Consider the following 17,167-nt stretch of genomic DNA (forward strand, 5'->3'; position numbering starts at 1 on the left):
GCATCATTAAGAGTCAAATACCACTTCCTCAGGCTATTTTTCAATTTTCTTCTTAATTAATTTGATCAGAATTTAATGAGAAGCTTCTGCCTGACCATTAGCTTGAGCATAATAAGGAGAAGAATTATACAACTTAATCCCCATGCTATCAACAAAATATCTGAATTCCTCTGAAGTAAACATTGTCCCTTGATCAGTTGTGATGGTCTAAGGGATACCAAATTGATAAATAATATATTCCTTCACAAAATCGACCATATTTTTGATGTTACTATTTTCAAAGGAATTACTTCAACCCCCTTAGTAAAGTAATCTATTGCCACCAGTATAAACTTATGCCCTTTACTCGATGAGAGAAATTTGGCCGATCAAATCGATTCCCTACCCTCTGAACGGCCATGGATTAATATGGGATTCATAGCTTAAGCAGGTGATCTCTAAACATTACCAAATCATTAACAATCCTAACACCCTTTGTAATATTCAAAACAATCTTCTAGCATTGTCGGCCAAAAGTAACCAGTTCTCCTAATAACCCACTTCATTTTATATGCCGATTGATGAGCACCACATATCCCTTCATGTACTTCACTCATCAAAACCTTTGCTCCTTCCTGGCTTAAGCACTTAAGCAAAACTTCTTTGACATTCTTATAATATAACTGATCATCGAGCAGAACATATTTAATCGATTTATACTTAAGTTTCCTTCTTACCTTCTGCGAAGGATTCTTAAGATAATCGACTATTTCAGACCTCCAGTCATTAGTCGATTTTTCATTACTGAATACTTCCTGAATCATTCAATATCCCAATGCACTCTGGGCTAACCGATTAGCCTCTTAATTTTGCGCCCTAGGAATATGCTGAAGAGAAACAAATGAGAATCCACCAAGTAAGACTCGACATTTATCATAGTATATCTTCAACATATCATCTTTACACTCATATAGGCTGATCAATTTGTTAATAACCAACTATGAATTTCCAAACACCTCAATTGAATCAGCCTTTACGTCTTGAAGAAGCTGGAAGTCCTTGTAACATAGCTTTGTATTCTGCCTGATTGTTGGTAACTAGTTGGCCCAATCTGAAAAGCAAACTCAAAACTGGCCCCTCAGGGTGAAATCAAAATAATTCCAACACCACCACCCTGCTTACAAGATGATCCATCAAAGAACATTGTCCATGGTATTATTTCTAAGTAAACCAACATTGGACTTATGATGTTGGGTGATGAAATCGGCTATCACTTGATCTTGAACTGGTTTAGCCGATTCAAACCTTAAATCGAATTCTAATAATGCAAGGATCCACTTCCCAATTCTTCCATTCAAAATTGGCATTGGCAACATATGCTTAATCACATCTGCTTTTGAAACACCCTAAAATTTTGACCTAATTTAAAAACCACTAAAAATTTGAACTTTTAAAACTTTACTAAAATATATTTAAACCTAGTTTGCTCAGGAAATAATTAATAGTCCATATAGGATATGAAAACCCTAGTGTGTTTTGATGTGTTACTTGCTTGTGAACATGTGGTGGTACACCTCTCATACTTTCCCTTTCAAATATGAATTTGAAAAGCATTCAAACATGTAGTATATGTGATCTGGGAAAAAGAAAAGGAAATAGAAAATGAGAAAAGGCTCATTCTCTTCACCCCTCCCCTTTTTGGCCCATGGTTGGCCCACTCCCCCTCACTTCCTCTCCCTGAGCTAGGCATCGGCCTCGGCCCACCTGGCCAGGTGAGCCCGCTCCTTTCCCTCCTCCTCTTCCCCCTCTCCCTCTTACCGACGAGCAAGGACCGCATGTCAGCAACGTCCTCTACCTCCCGCCATCAACGAGAATACCGTGTCCACGATGGCAGCGCCTCAGGGCCGTCACCACTGCTCACCGTGAGCACGTAAAGGGGGTGGCCAACACCACCGAAGCCACATGGATTTGCTCCCCTCCTTTCCCCCCAAATATCCCGCCGATGAGCACAACGCCATGGCCACGCGGTGAGCCGCTCCCCGCATGGCCACACCCCTAGGAACGAGCTTCCCCACTCCTCGATGAGCGCACAAACAAGATGAACACTGTGGCAAACCACTTTTGAGCTTGAGCGCGCATGTGAATGGAAGAAAAGATTGGGCGGCGGAAGAAAATATCTCGGCCAGTGAACCGACATGGCCGGCCTATAAATAGGCTCAGCCATGGGCGCTCTGGCACCACTGCCAGCTCTCTAAGCTCCACTAGGAGCTAGAACACCCGCTCTCCCCCTCCATTTCTCCCTTCTCCCTCTCGGTAGTGAGCTAGGTAGATACCCTCCAATTCAAGCTCCAACGTCACCATTGCCACTGGCATCCCCCTCCTCCCCCTCTGCTGTGTTCTGAGCCAATTGGTGAGCAGGTGAGCATCATGTGCCCCATTGCTAGCCTATGCACCCCCTAGCCCCCCTTCTCCTCCTCTGTGGTACCTTGCCGCCATGCACCACCCTCCACCGGGCCACCATGGTTGGTGACCACCAGCGGCGAGGCTCGGGTAGGAATGGCACCATCCCCACAACACTCACCGAGCACCTGCACGCACACGCGCACAAAATGTAGCCTCGTTAGGCCTTGTACCCACACACGCACATCACCGCACCACCGAGGTAACTCTGGTGAGCCGCTGCCACCGCCACAAGCCCTCTCCGTGAACCTTGTTGCCTCCAACGGGAGCAAGGTGACCCCCCAAACCCCGTCCACCTTTCACCCATCACCACCAGGGCTCGACGACGCTGGCATAACCAACTCTAGCGAGCTTGGGCCTCCCTTCCCTATTTCTATCACTGGCGTGGCCATCCCGACCGTCGCCGTCTCCCCTCACCCTCTCTCTCTCTATGAGTAGTGGGATAGCCGGCAACGGCTTGCCGTCACCGTCCCATCCATGTCCATCATCCCTCTCTCTCTTTCTCCCTCTATCACACGGGCCCATGGCCGCAACACTGTTGGCGTCATCAATGCTGATGTGGTGGCCTAGCCCACCTATCCAACACACGCACACACGTCACATAGAGCTAGGTATAGTTAGGAAAATTCTAGGTGCACCGGGTTAGTGTACACGGAAGGCTATAAAACCATTTTCCCAGTTTAGAAAAATTCCTAGAAAATTTGTAAAATAACTAGATGAAATAAGGAATATTTTCATGTAATTGGTTCATAATTTCAAGTGCTAGAAAATACATGTAAAATATTGCTTAGTAATTGAAATATAGAATAAACTTTAAAAATACATAACTAATGCATCCTAACTCCGTTTTGCATGAAACCACTTCTAAAATTCCTCAAAAATCTAGCTCTATGCATTCACCTAGTACCACCATATTGTTCTATGTTTGCTTTTGCCTCTTTATTTTGTGTGTAGTGGTAGTCTTACTCGATAGCTCTGCCCGGCAGGCAACAACCAAGAGAACGAGGACCCATACTATGTAGACATACCAGAAGGAGACAACAGCAAAGGCAAGTCCTAGCTCCCCCTTTCTACCATCTTGCTTGAATTATAATTTATGCATAACCTTGTGTATTAGATTATTGTTTTGTCTTGAGCTCGGAATTTATATTGGTATCAAGATGAAATGGTTATCTTGTTGTTTATGAGCTCTGCAATAACCTAAGATAATAATGTAGAAATTTGAGCTTGGTAAACCCAAAACCCAACAGGGGCGAGTAAATGGTAATCTATGAGGAGGTAGATTACCATGGCAGGATCGCCTGGAGAGGGATTCGGTGGGAGATACTCGCCTCGGTCACATAAGGACTGGTTCATAGTCGCTTTGTCTAGTGAGATATCTACGTACAGCCACATGTCTATATGGGTAGACTTGATCTCACACCTCATTAGATAGAAGTATAGTTCATACTTGGAGGCTGGTGTAGGCAGCAGAATATCAGGAGCAGGCATGGATACTAGGTGATCTTCTGTGGCCCAGTTGGCGTGGTTGCTAGGTGATCTTCCACGTTAAGCCCTTAGATTATTTTTGGCCGAGTTCGAGCCCATGTTACTATAAGAATGGTCAGGTTTGAGCCACTTTGTTTTTTGATTGGCCGGGTACGAGCCATATTATGTTTGGCCGGGTACGAGCCAAGTTACAATGTGAAAAGAGCTAGGTATGAGCCCACGATTATTGATTTGGCCACATTCGAGCCCACGATATGGATTATGTAGTCGGATGATCAGGCGTGGATGCTAAGTGATCTTCCATGTTGTTTAGTGTGGATGCTAAGTGATCTTCCATATTGTCTTTCCAACCCTTGAGAAGCCATAGTTGAACTATATGGACATCTAAGGTCGCGTACATTCGGGTACGGGGCCTCGTTAGGACTGTTCGATCCGCTGATCATGGAAGGGACGGTGCCTATCATGTGGGGAATCATGTACACCTCTGTAGAGTTTTCTAGAACCTATACGAATAGCCACACCCTTGGATTGGGCAGATGCTAGGAAATGACGCTATGATTAGACTCACCCTTTTAGGTGTAATGAAACTATGACAGGAAAATTTTAGTACTACCTCGGGGACTAGTGGGAATGGTAATACTCCGCTAGGACCCAACCTTTAAATATAACCACCACACTACTTCTATTTTTCACCCTATGGTTAGGGATTGCGGAGTACGTATGTACTCACCCGTTGTTGACTCATAGAAGACCAAGACTTCAACGAGGAAGCTTACTACGAGGACTAGAAGTTGCGCAAGGATCTATTCATAGGATGGCGACATCGAAGCTAGGGTTATCATCTGTGCTCAAGTTTGCCTATGGTTTAGGTTATCACTTCTTAAGGCATCACCGCGCTAGAGGCCACCATGATGTAATAAAACACAGCTTTGCGGCAGTTGTTCTTCGACAACCATGTAACTTCCCTCAGTTAGCTCTTTAGGGCTACTATTGTAACTTCCCTCAGTTATCAATAAATCTTGGATTGTTTATTATATATTATGTGTGCCATTTCAGTAAAACAAGTGTACTTATACATGATCCTGGCGCAAGTAAGGTATTTAATGGACTCTCAAAATTGAGGGGCCGATAGCTTTAGACACCATAGTGCACTTGGCTGACAACAAATAATGCCTCAACTTGGTGCATGAAAAATATAAGCATAAGCATAATTTTTCAATGGGAAAATATCTTATTTCTGGATCTAGAATCCTTCTGCTTAGATAGAAAATGACTCTTTCATTTCCTTCAAATTCTTGCATCTAGGCCAATCCAATTGTATGGTTTTCGGCCGCCACATACAACTTAAAAGGCTTACCTCACTGTGGAGGAACTAAAATTGGTGGAGACTTCATATATTCCTTTATTTCTTCAAATGCCTTTTGTTGGATGTCATCCTATTTAAACTCCTGATCATTCTTCAACTTCAAAAGAGGAGAAAATGGTAACACTTTTTCTGATAAATTTGATATAAACCTTCTGATGAAATTAATCTTCCCAAGTAAAGACTGCAATTCTATTTTATTAGTTGGGGGTACTACCTCATTGATTGCCTTCCTACTTTTCTGACCAATTTCGATTCCTCTTTCATGTACCATAAAACCCAAGAATTGTCCAGCTGACACTCCTAAGGCACACTTGTTAGGATTCATCTTCAAACCATGCTTTCTTGTGCACTCCAAAGACTCTCGTAGATTAGCTAGATGCTCCTTGTAGCCTTTGGATTTCACTACTACATCATCGATATATATTTCCACAACCCTACCGATCAACTTATAAAAAATATAATTCATTGCTCTCTGATAAGTTGCACTAGCATTTTTCAAACCAAAAGTCATCACAACCCATTCGAATAAGCCGATTGCATCTGGGCATCTAAAAGCTGTCTTGGCTATATCTTCCACAGCCATAAAATTTTGATTGTAGCCAGCATTACCATCCATGAAACTTATGACTTTATGTCTAGCTGCAGCATCTACTAACATATTGGCCACTGGCATAGGATAACCATCCATGGATGTAGCTTTATTCAAATCTCTGAAATCGACACACACCCTTAGCTTGCAATTCTTATAAACTGACACTACACTCGAAATCCACTCTGCATACCAGCATGCTTGAATAAACTTAGCTTCCAACAATCTCTCAATCTCCTTTTTAATATCATCAAGAACATTTGGATTGAACCTCCTTGGAGCTTGCTTAAATGGCCGATATCCAGGCTTAATGGGCAACCGATGTTCAACAATCAAACGATCAAGACCAGACATTTCATAATACTCTCAAGCAAAATAATCTTTATATTATTTTAACAAGTTTATCAATTCTTGTTTAAACTAAGATCTAGTTTAGCAGCTACATACGTTGGCCTTGGACTATCTCCTAGACCAATATCTACTTCTTCTAATACATCGGCCGACGTAAATCCTTGCCCTAATTTACCATCAATGCCATCTATCGGATTATCCATTAAAATAAACTCTCAGAGACGACTGCTCGGATCAGCTATTGGTCATCATCATAGATTTTGATGAAACATCCTTCCTAGGTTTTCCTAGAAAAACATTCAAAATCACCAAGCTCCCAATATGCAGTATCGGTTGTTGCTACACTGACAGAATCATCAGGAAATACCATCTCCACTTTATCACCCTACCATTGGATTAAACATTGATGCATAGTTGATGACACATTACAATTTGCATGAATCCAGTCCTGACCAATGAGCAAACTATATGATCCCTTTCCATCAATGACAAAGAAAGTAGTGAGCAAAGTTTTACTTTCAATTATCAATTCAACATTGATTGCCCCCTGGGTCTCAGATGTGTTGCCTCCAAAGTCGTTGAGCATCATATCTATCTCAATCAAATCTTCTGGTCCTTTGCCAAGCTTACGAAATGTAGTGTAAGGCATCAAATTGACAGATGCTCCTCCATCAACTAGCATCTTGGTCATCGGCTTCCCATTTATTAAACCTTTGAGATACAAAGCCTTCAAGTGCTGATGCCTGACTGGTTTATCGAATACAGCCTACGGTGTCAAAGTTAACTTGGCCACCATCTCTTTGAACTCTATCTCATCGAAATCTAAATCAACTTTAGTTTCCTAATTTGCTAGAGCCATGAACTCTGATGGTAGAAGAAAAGCCATCTAAACTTTGGTTGTCACCTTCTCTTTATCAACTGTCTGCTTGGCACGCCACACTTGAGACTTTGGAGCATTCTGTTCCAACTCCCTATTCCTCAAACATTGTACCCATCTTCTTTGGCTCCTCGTTAAACCTCCTAGGCACCATTGTCCTTCTTGCCAAGCATATTCTTCTTTATCAGCCTAATTTTGATCAACAATTCTCTTACCAAGCCGATCATTAACATTTTCATTTTTTTTATACGCCGATCCATACCATTATATGGATACCTGATTCGATCATGGATAGACCAGCGGTTGGTATAAGATTGTCTATACTCCCAATATTGATCACTGCATTCAGGGCAATTATTTTTGGTAGGCAACTTCAAACCTTCTTTCCAACAATGTCTGAAGAAGGGACAATTCCAATGAGACTCAGCCTATTCCCTTTCATATTTTTCTTATTCTTGCTGGCGCAAATACTCTTCTTCTAGCCATCTTTGATAATCATTCTCCTTCTATCCTTGCCATTTATTCAATAGAATCCGAGATGTAACTTGTGGCTTTACAACACCTGCCCTCGATGAACCTCCTTGCTCATATGGACTCTTTTTCTGTTCTCTTCTTTTCTTGATCATTTCAAATTTCTCAGCCAATATTTGCATCTCTGGATCAACTGTTCCAGCCTTTTTAGCACTAGTTGATGTTAATACCATAACTTTACCTTTAGGTAATGCAACGTCAACCATATTCTGATCTTTTGGGAAAGGATTTTCATCAAGCTTCATCTTTCAAGGAGTATCAAACTTAAGCTTTCCTTGCTGAATAGCCCTCTGAATATGTTGCCGAAAAACCTGGCAATCATTGCTATCGTGAGAAATAGCATTATGATACTTACAGAACTTCTTATTCTTCACTCCTTAGGAGGCAATTTCACATAATTGGCCGGCAACTTGATCTATCCTTTGTCAAGCAAGAAATCGAACAGTTTGTCTGCCTTAGAAACATTAAAATCATAACTCTCCTCTTTTCCCTAGGGATTCAGAACTAAAACTATCTTTCTGCCCCAATTCCATTATGCAGCTGCAACCTCTTCATCACTTGCATCTTCTTTTGACTCATAGAGATCAATTACCATTGCATTGTTTTGAAATCGATTCTCCCTTTGAGCACTCTAAAACTAGCTATGGAGGGCTAATACCTTTTGAATTACTTGACTTAAATTCTCAAATTCATGCCCAGCCATCTTCTCTCTGAGTGCAGGCAACATCCCTCTAACAGCTAACGCAGTTAACTAATCATCAGGCAAACTCATTGAAAAGCACAAATTCTTAGTCTCCTTAAATCTTCTGAGGAAATCGACTCCTGATTCATTAGTTCTCTGCCTTAAATCTGCAATGTTCTTTTCTCCTACCCTAGCATAGAAATAAGAATGAAATTTCTTCTCCAGATCTACCCAATTGGCAATAGAGTTGGCTGGCATAGCTGAAAACCAAGTGAATGCCGGCCCTGACAATGATAAGGAGAAAAATCGAACCTTGTGTGCATCCTCAACAGAAGCTTCTCCCAACTGAGTAAGATATCGACTGATATGTTCTATAGTGCTTGTGCTCTCTTGCCTAGTGAATTTGGTAAATTCAGGAATTCTGTAATTGTGTTGGAGAGCCACCAAATCATACCACTCTGGATATGGGCGCCTATAAGATACAGTCTGTCCCTTTGGTTTCAAACCAAACTGATGCTACATTATTTTAGTCATTCAACGTAATAAATCATCGGTTTGATTTCTTGGTTGTGGGGTAGCCTGTGGATTATAATTCTAAGTGCCTTGATATCCTAGATTCGAATCATATTGAGAGTATTATAATCCATGTGATAATGAAAGACTTGAGGAATATTTATATTCTAATTCCCTGACTGAGCTCCTCTTGCAAGATTTGATTATATGTATTAGGATCAGTATTCCTACTAATCCTTTGCTAAGATTGAGCTATTTTTATAGCCGACGGCGGTACATGGTCTATAGTGCCAAAATTAACAATTTGGCCAGCCGGCCGTTGTATCTAGGTAGATACTGCTGATTGATGCTGTGACAAATGAACAATACCTCCCTGTGACTGCATGGCTGAGCTTTGACCAACTTAAGCTTTAGTATTAATTGCATGTCCTCCTCCTTGCTGGCTGGAGTTAGGAAGATAAACTTCCTGATTCGATGGATCTAGAATATTGAAATAAGCTGATCCATATCGATCAAGCGATGCACTATGGAATACTTCCTTCATGATGTTTCAAAAGGTATTCAGAAAAATAGTATTGTGATTCGTCAAAGCATCATTAATAGACTGATGAACTGTCTCTATGAAGAACTGCTTGTCATCTTCATCATTTGTATATGTCTGCCCATGCAGCAACACCCTTGGCAATGGTATCTTCTGTTATACTTTGTTGTCGCGATTTTTGGAATACGACAACAAGCATTTGTCCCGAAATTCTTCTATTGCTTTGTCGATGATGTCTTTGTCTAGACTAGGCAGATCTTCATATGGCACTTTGAGAAAATGATTATCATCGATATTCACCATGATGATTGTGGGGTCCCACCGGGCGTGCCAAAAAGTGTGTTGACATAAAAATGTAGCAATGTGATCAATACACAGCAAGCCGGAAAGATCAGAAAGAAACAGAAGTCTCGCAGATCCGCTTAGCTTCAAACACCAAGGTCCAAAAGATCCTAAGAAACCCAAACGACGTGCCAGTCAATTTGACCTACAATTGATAAGGGAAGCAAATCTTATCAGTAACACAAGGTGGAACGTGTCGGTGTTGCCCCAGATAGTTCCAATAATGTATGGCTTAGTAAGCCATTAAATGAATGGCCATCGACTACACAGTCGTTATCCGATGATCATTAAATGAAGTCTTTTTGATAAGGAATAAATCGGTTGATTGTATACAAGTTAAACTTCAAATTGTGGTGCGTTTTATGATTAAGAATAAACCAAGACAAAAACAAGTACAACACACCCAAATACATATATGAATCAACATCTTCATTGTGCAAGCTCTTAGTTTAACTAGACATCCGATTTAAGGAAAAAACAAAGATCATAGCTTATATCGATTAATCATTGAATATAAACAAACTTATAAACCATCAACTCTAATCAACTATGATTAATAGTGAGGGTCGACTGGATCGATGTAGCTATATCAATCATAATGAACTTCAAGATGAAGGCTTACGAGTTTATTCACATTCAAAAACCGCACGACATAACTATTTGGACATACATGAATTTATAATTAAATCGAATCTTAATCTATCATGTTCATCAGTGAGTGCCGACCGGATCGATGCAGCTATGATGTCCATAATAAATCTTTGATGTGGATCTTTTATAAACCCATTTATATCCAAAGATCGCAATGTGCGAACTATGTATGTGGAAGCACGTAAAAATCGACTAAAGAGCTGATTCTTGCATTGGAAACAAACAAACGCATGACCTATTCATAGTTTGATTCTCCAACTACTGAGATTCGATTCATGCTTACGTTAGTGAGGTTCGACCGGATCGAGGCAGCTATGACAGCAACCACAAATCGAGATCCAATAACCATTAAACCTTTCTATAAACAACTCATGTTTTGAATGCAGCCCATGCATGATTAAAATCGAAATAAAATAGCTAATAAAATGTAATCCATCGTTTTATACTACAAAAATATCACGTTATAACAAGGTTAAACAATGGATTAAAAGGATATGAGACCGATCTAGATCGATCTTAGTCGGACAAGTTGATATTGCTGAAAATTTAATATTAATAAGAATACCAGCAAGACCGATAACTTAACGAATCTACCCAAAAGTGCTACCTTTAGATAGAGCTGATAACTTGACCTTAATCTAATTCGAGCAGTGGAGGTCAGACTTAACCGATGCAGCCGTACAAGAACTAGATAAGAATCGATAACTAATCTATACCATAACTCGCAAGATATCACTTAGCTGATGCAGCCTTACAAACAATAATATAAGATCAAACCTTATACTACAACTTGCAAGAGGTCAATCAGCTGATGCAGCCTTACAAGTTATAATACAAGGGGTGACGGGACTTACAGGCAAACCAGAGGTCAATTAACTGATACAGCCCTATTTGTTGAAGAACTCGTTGAATCTACTCTACTCGTACTCCTAAGGGTTTGGCATTTGAGCCAAAAAAGTTGTATTGATTGTATCGTGTCCTTTACAATACCCAGAGTTCAATATTTATACCTGAAACCTAAACAGAGTCCTATTCAAATACGAACTCATTACAAATCATGGAAATAAAAAGAAAACTTCCTAATCTTATTGATAACTTGAAGTCCAGTCCTTCCGCAGACTCCGATTATACCTTCCTTGACACCGTTTTGATCGTATTGCTGATGTCACCCAAAAATTTAGCCGATCTAACCTTTCTCAAAACCGGCTGATATCGACTCCCTCCAAAATCTATTGCAATACTTCTCTTTAGAGAATTTCACACTCCTGTGTATCCTCTTTCCAAATTCTGGTGTAAACACTAGTGCTCATCTTCAGAATTTTCTGAAGATTAGTAGCATAGTTGTCATCAAGGACGTTGCTCAAGATATCATACTACTCCACCTATTTCTATTCTCGTTAGTGGGAAGAGCGAAACAGTGGTTCTACACCAATAAAGATCAAATCAACACTTGGGCAAGATGTTCAAAGGCCTTCCTAGAAAAGTTCTTCCCTATAGGAAAGACGAATGTCTTATGAGGAAAGATTTCAAACTTCCAACAGCAGAAAGGAGAAACCATTTCCGAAGCATGGGAGCGTTATCAAAAATATATTTTAGATTGTCCTCATCATGGGATGGAAGATTGGTTGTTCATGCAAAGTTTTTACCATGGATTAACTCAAAAAGCCCATGAACAACTTGATGCCACTGTTGGAGGATCATTTATGTCACTCACCCCTGGAAAAGTTGAGACTCTTATGGAGGAGATAGCCTCTAATCAAGGCTGGTCATCATACAATATTCAATCATGCCATTGGAGCGAAGAAGTACCAAAGGAGGTGTGTGCATTGTCAACCAAGATGGATATATTGTTGAATTGGCTTGAACAGTGAGCCAATTTCAAGAAGAAAGCAATTTAAGATGCATTCGATGCTTAGAATGTATGTGGAGAATATTTGGGGATTGAATTCCCTAAATATCAAGAAGATGCAAACATTGTCATCAACAACTCTGCTCCACAACAGAGGCAAGGATGGAGTCAACAACAACGGTCCACTCACCCAGGTAAGTACCTAGGTGGTTACTATAATACTCCTAAACAACCATCCCTAAGAGACTTAATCTTAGAACAAGCTTGGATTAATGAGAATATTTCTAAGAAGCTTGCTTTTAATGATAAAATCCTAGAAAGTATAAATAATAAAATGGATAGTTTTTCTTCTGCTATAAAAGATCAACTTAGCTATAATAAAAAGATAGAATCACAATTAGCCCAGTTGGCTCCTGCTCTGCCTATTGCTACTAACCTTGAGAAGGTAAACGCCATAACTACAAGAGGAGGCAAGTCTACTCGTGATCCACCATATCCAACAAGGACAGGTAAGACACCATTGGCAGTGCAGGAAGAAGAGAAAACACCCGAGGAAGTTGAAGAAATTGGACCACAAGAGCGAGAATGATAACAAGATTTTCATGACACAACTCTCTTACCGTTACCACGTAGAAATCGAAAAGCCAAAGTGGATGAGCAATTTGGTAAGTTTGTAGAGGTAATCCAAAACATATATCAATATTCCATTGCTAGACGCCATACAGGTGCCTACCTACGCGAAGTATCTTAGAGACATCCTCAATAACAAAAGATCACTGTCATCTACTGAGGTAATCAAATTAACGAAGGAGTGTAGTGCGGCCATCCTAAATACTTCACCTATCAAGAAGAAGGATCCAGGATGTCCCACTATCGATTGCTCGATCAGGAACTAGAACTTCGAGAATGCATTATGCGCCAAGCCGAATGCGTATTCTAGAAAAGGCGCAAAGGAAGAAATAAAGCAAAAGCCCACCTACATTGCAAATCTGGCAGAACACTGACGTGGAAGGGGTCTAGGCCCACTTAAGAACCGACCACGCGAAGGCGGTCGAGGGCGGGGCCACCTAGGGTGTGGGCGCATCATTTGAAGCTCCACCTCTCTACCTACTCTTAGTATTTTTCATAGTTTTAGGCTAATACTAGAGCAAGGCAAAGCTATCAAGGAGAGCTTGTCTCCTTGGAAGAAGTACTCCTTGGTATGCAATCTCTTATAAAGAGTTCTTCCAAGTTTATGCTCTCATATCTATTTTATAATTATGCATATGAACTAGAGTATAGTTATGATCATGTTATAATCATGATATATGAACTAGTCTATAATCTATATATTATGATCTTGGCATGTTCATCATTGTTCATATAATTTGTATGAGTAGAAGTAGAACTAGGATTGGGATGAAGGTTCGTTGTTCTTTCGGTTTTGCCCATGTTCTAGCTCGTCAATCCATAGGGTTGGAGTCCTAAGGGGATATGGGTAGTTTCCTTGTACACGGGCGTGGTGCTCGGGTGCACAGAAACCTGCGAATATGACAGTGCTCCGCGGTTGAGGGGTAGGTAGCAGGTGGTGACAGCCCTATCCGTCCCTTGTAATCCCCCACGTTTGGGTATTCGTGTAGGAGTTCATAAATGTCTATGGCTTGGCAGACCGGGCCCAGGGATCTCCCCATCATCCTAAACATAATTTTAACTCTAGTCATATAGGTTGTATGATTATCAACTGTTCAATGCATGGCTATATTAGAATACCAGCTCTACTTAGAATTACCCATTATTCTTTTATTTATTTAGATTTCTTTTTATCCTTAGAGGTAGCTCAGATGTGTGTCCACTATCCATGTTATATCATGTTTTACCCCTGCCATGATCTATAGTCTATTATGCAAGTATGGAATCATGTTCATGTCACAGATAGATACTTGGTATAATATGCCCTCTTTGGTGAAATATAAATACGACACCCAGAATACTTCCGGGTTGAAACGCTGCAATGATAGTGCCGTGCGCTTGCGGATTTTGTTTGTATCAGTAGGACTATCACGTTGGCTTTCCTAAGAACCATTACCCAGTGATTGTAACTCCCAACATGTCAATTGGCGCCCGGCTGAGGGATTGCAACTCCTGAGTAGTGACGGTTAGGAATGCCAACCTAGCATCTCTAAGTGTCATTACCTTGAGTGGTAAAACCCTTGCCTGGCGTCGTAATTGCTAGGGAATTTACACTCCTAAGTAAGGATATTTAGGATACCAGTCGAACGTTTCTTGACGGCATTATTAAGGTTAACTCAGCTTTAGTAACGGTGTGGAGGAATACATCCCAGGTATTTCTAGCGTCGCTACTAGTGATGGAGTCAAAACCTTCTCACTTGGTAACTACGTTAAGAAATGCCAACAGACATTTCTAGTGCCATTGCTGGAGACGTACTTAAAACCTCCTTACCCAGTGATTGCGCTAAGAAATGCCAACAAAGACGTGACCCATGTGCTCTGCTGTGGGTATCCGGGGTTGTACCCCCACAGCAGTTGAATCAACGATTTGGTCAATGCACGGCAACCCAAACGGATCCTTTGGACAATGTTTGTTAAGGTCCGTGTAGTTGACGCACATGCGCCAATCGTTCGAGTCTTTCTTCCGCACTAACACGAGGTTAACAAGCCAGTCGGAATGTAGAATCTCTCGAATAAACCTGGCTGCTAAAAGCTTTGATATCTCCTTAATGGCTTCTTTCTTGTCGGGTGAAAAGCGTCGCAGTCGTTGCTTAACAGGTTTAGAACCCTCATTTATATCAATTCTGCGCTCAGCCAACTCTCTTGAGACACCTGGCATGTTGGCCGGCTTCCAAGCGAAAATATCATTGTTGTCCTGGAGAAAGTTGGTGAGCGCGAGTTCCTATTCCTGAGGAAGGTGGGCACTGATGGTTGCCGTCTTAGAGGGATCACCAGTGCCCAGATCAATCTTCATAACATCCGCCTCCATAGGCAGGGGCAAGGATGGATGACTTTTTAGCCGGTATCTCTAGATCGACCGGGTTGGCCTGGCTGGCTATGGTAGCAATTTCCTCCCTTTCTAGATCTGCCTGAACCCTGGCTACGATTCTAACAGCCTGAACATCGCAGTAATAGGAGCGCTTTAGGTCGCCTTAGAGTGATAGAATCCCGTTAGGACCCGACATCTTGAGCAAGAGGTACGGATAGTGCGGAACTGCCATGAACTTAGCTAGAGCTGGTCTCTCAAAGATGGCGTGATATGATGATTTGAAGTCTGTAACTTCAAACTTGATGAACTCGATGCGATAATTATCTGGGGTTCCAAAGGTAACTAGGAGCGTGATCTATCCGAGAGGCATGGCCTCTCTGCCAGGTACTATTCCGTAGAAAGATACGTTTGTGGGAGTAAGTAAGCCGACAAAGTCAAGACCGATTTTCCTCAGCGTCTCAGCGAAGATGATGTCAAGCCCTGCTCCGCCGTTGATAAGACCTTTGTGACAGTCATACCCACAATAGTTGGATCAAGAACCAGCGAAGATGATGCCAGGCGCTTTGCGAAACAAGGGAACCTGTCTGAAGCTTGGGCTTCCTTGTACTCAGACTCAACCCCATCCTCATCTCTGTTGTACTGTCATGGAAGATTGCGAGGGGCGGGGTAAACCGGTGGTCTTTCGTGTGCATCCCCGTCTCGTCCTCCCCGGTTGTCTCTATTTTAAACTGGGTTTGGGCCAATTCCGTCATGAAGAGAAACCCGTTGGTTGTGCCCTTGGCTTCCTGCATGGGAGGGATGTCATTCTGCAGGTGGGATCCTTCCTTGCATCTAGAGGGCAGTGGATTGCAACACGGCTTGGAGTCGTTGCTGTTCAGCAGTCGGATTTTGGATGGCTTCGTATTCTTTAGCTAGAGTGTAGATGTTCGCATGTGGAGTGTTATACACTTTATGGCCCCTGACGAGCATGAACTCTGACTCAAGGTTTTGGGATGAACTGGCAATCCGTTCTTCGTACTCGCGGCGCTCCTGACGGCGTCGTTCGTCATCACGGTGCCGATCCTCTTCCGCTTCTTAGGCCAAGCGTTGGCGGTCGTACTTGACCCTACGAGCCACATAGTCGGCCTGAGCTTGCTGACATCATTCAGCTCGCGTGCGACGCCTTGCCTTCTGCTTGTTCTTCCTCTCCCTTGCAGTCTTCTCACCCTTTGTCTCGTTCGGGGTTTCAGGTATGTCAGGGGAGATTGCTGAAGGGCTCTCATCGTCGGAGTTGACATCAGGGGGAGTCGGAGCTCGTAGCGGCGATCGGCCCCGTACCATGAACACCTCCCGGGTATGGCCGGACATCCTGTTTGTAGCCGACTCTACAGTCAGAGCTTTCAAGGACTTCTATATGGCTTTGATCATCACTAGAGAGGGAGTCTCCATCCTGGTAGGGTAAAATTTCTGCCATTGATCATCACTAGAGAGGGAGTCTCCATCCTGGTAGGGTAAAATTTCTGCCATTGCTATTACTCGGGAAGATTCCGGGTAGGATTCATCTGGACAAAACCCCGACCAATGGACAATAAAACCTTGCGGAGTTACTGACAGCACTAGGCCTTTCTAAGCTCTAATCAGGGGAATCTCCTATGTCGGGTTCCTCCGATCTTGAAGCAAATCTTGGTAGGTGAATGTTGCACTGCGGAGTCCCAGCGGATAAGAACTCGGCACTTTGGGTATGAAACCCGGATTGGGCCCCAGGTTAAACTCTTTAGTCGTAGCTGAGTCAGAGCCGAATTCTTCGAGAACTTCGAGATCTGAGTCCGGTCAGAAATCGAAAGTTGAGAGAACTGCTCAGCGAGTTGATCCATCGCAATCGCTGGAGGAGCGAGGGTATGCTGAGGCGGTGGGATCTTCATGAGTTGGCTCTGAAGCTCTCCATTGCCGTCAGCCACGCAGACCCATGAACCGAAAACGAAGGTGGATCCC

The 17,167-nt window shown here is 42.2% G+C and overlaps 1 non-coding gene across 1 annotated transcript; it reads right to left on the minus strand.

Moving 5' to 3' along the window:
• Positions 1–11,877: 11,877 nt before the first annotated feature.
• LOC136495103 (small nucleolar RNA R71) lies at positions 11,878–11,985 on the minus strand. Its single transcript, XR_010768884.1, has one exon. It is a non-coding gene; the product is annotated as a small nucleolar RNA R71 (small nucleolar RNA).
• Between the last annotated feature and the right edge of the window lie 5,182 nt (positions 11,986–17,167).

The sequence above is a fragment of the Miscanthus floridulus genome, chromosome 11, assembly GCF_019320115.1.
Source record: "Miscanthus floridulus cultivar M001 chromosome 11, ASM1932011v1, whole genome shotgun sequence".
In the NCBI taxonomy this organism is placed as follows: domain Eukaryota; kingdom Viridiplantae; phylum Streptophyta; class Magnoliopsida; order Poales; family Poaceae; genus Miscanthus; species Miscanthus floridulus.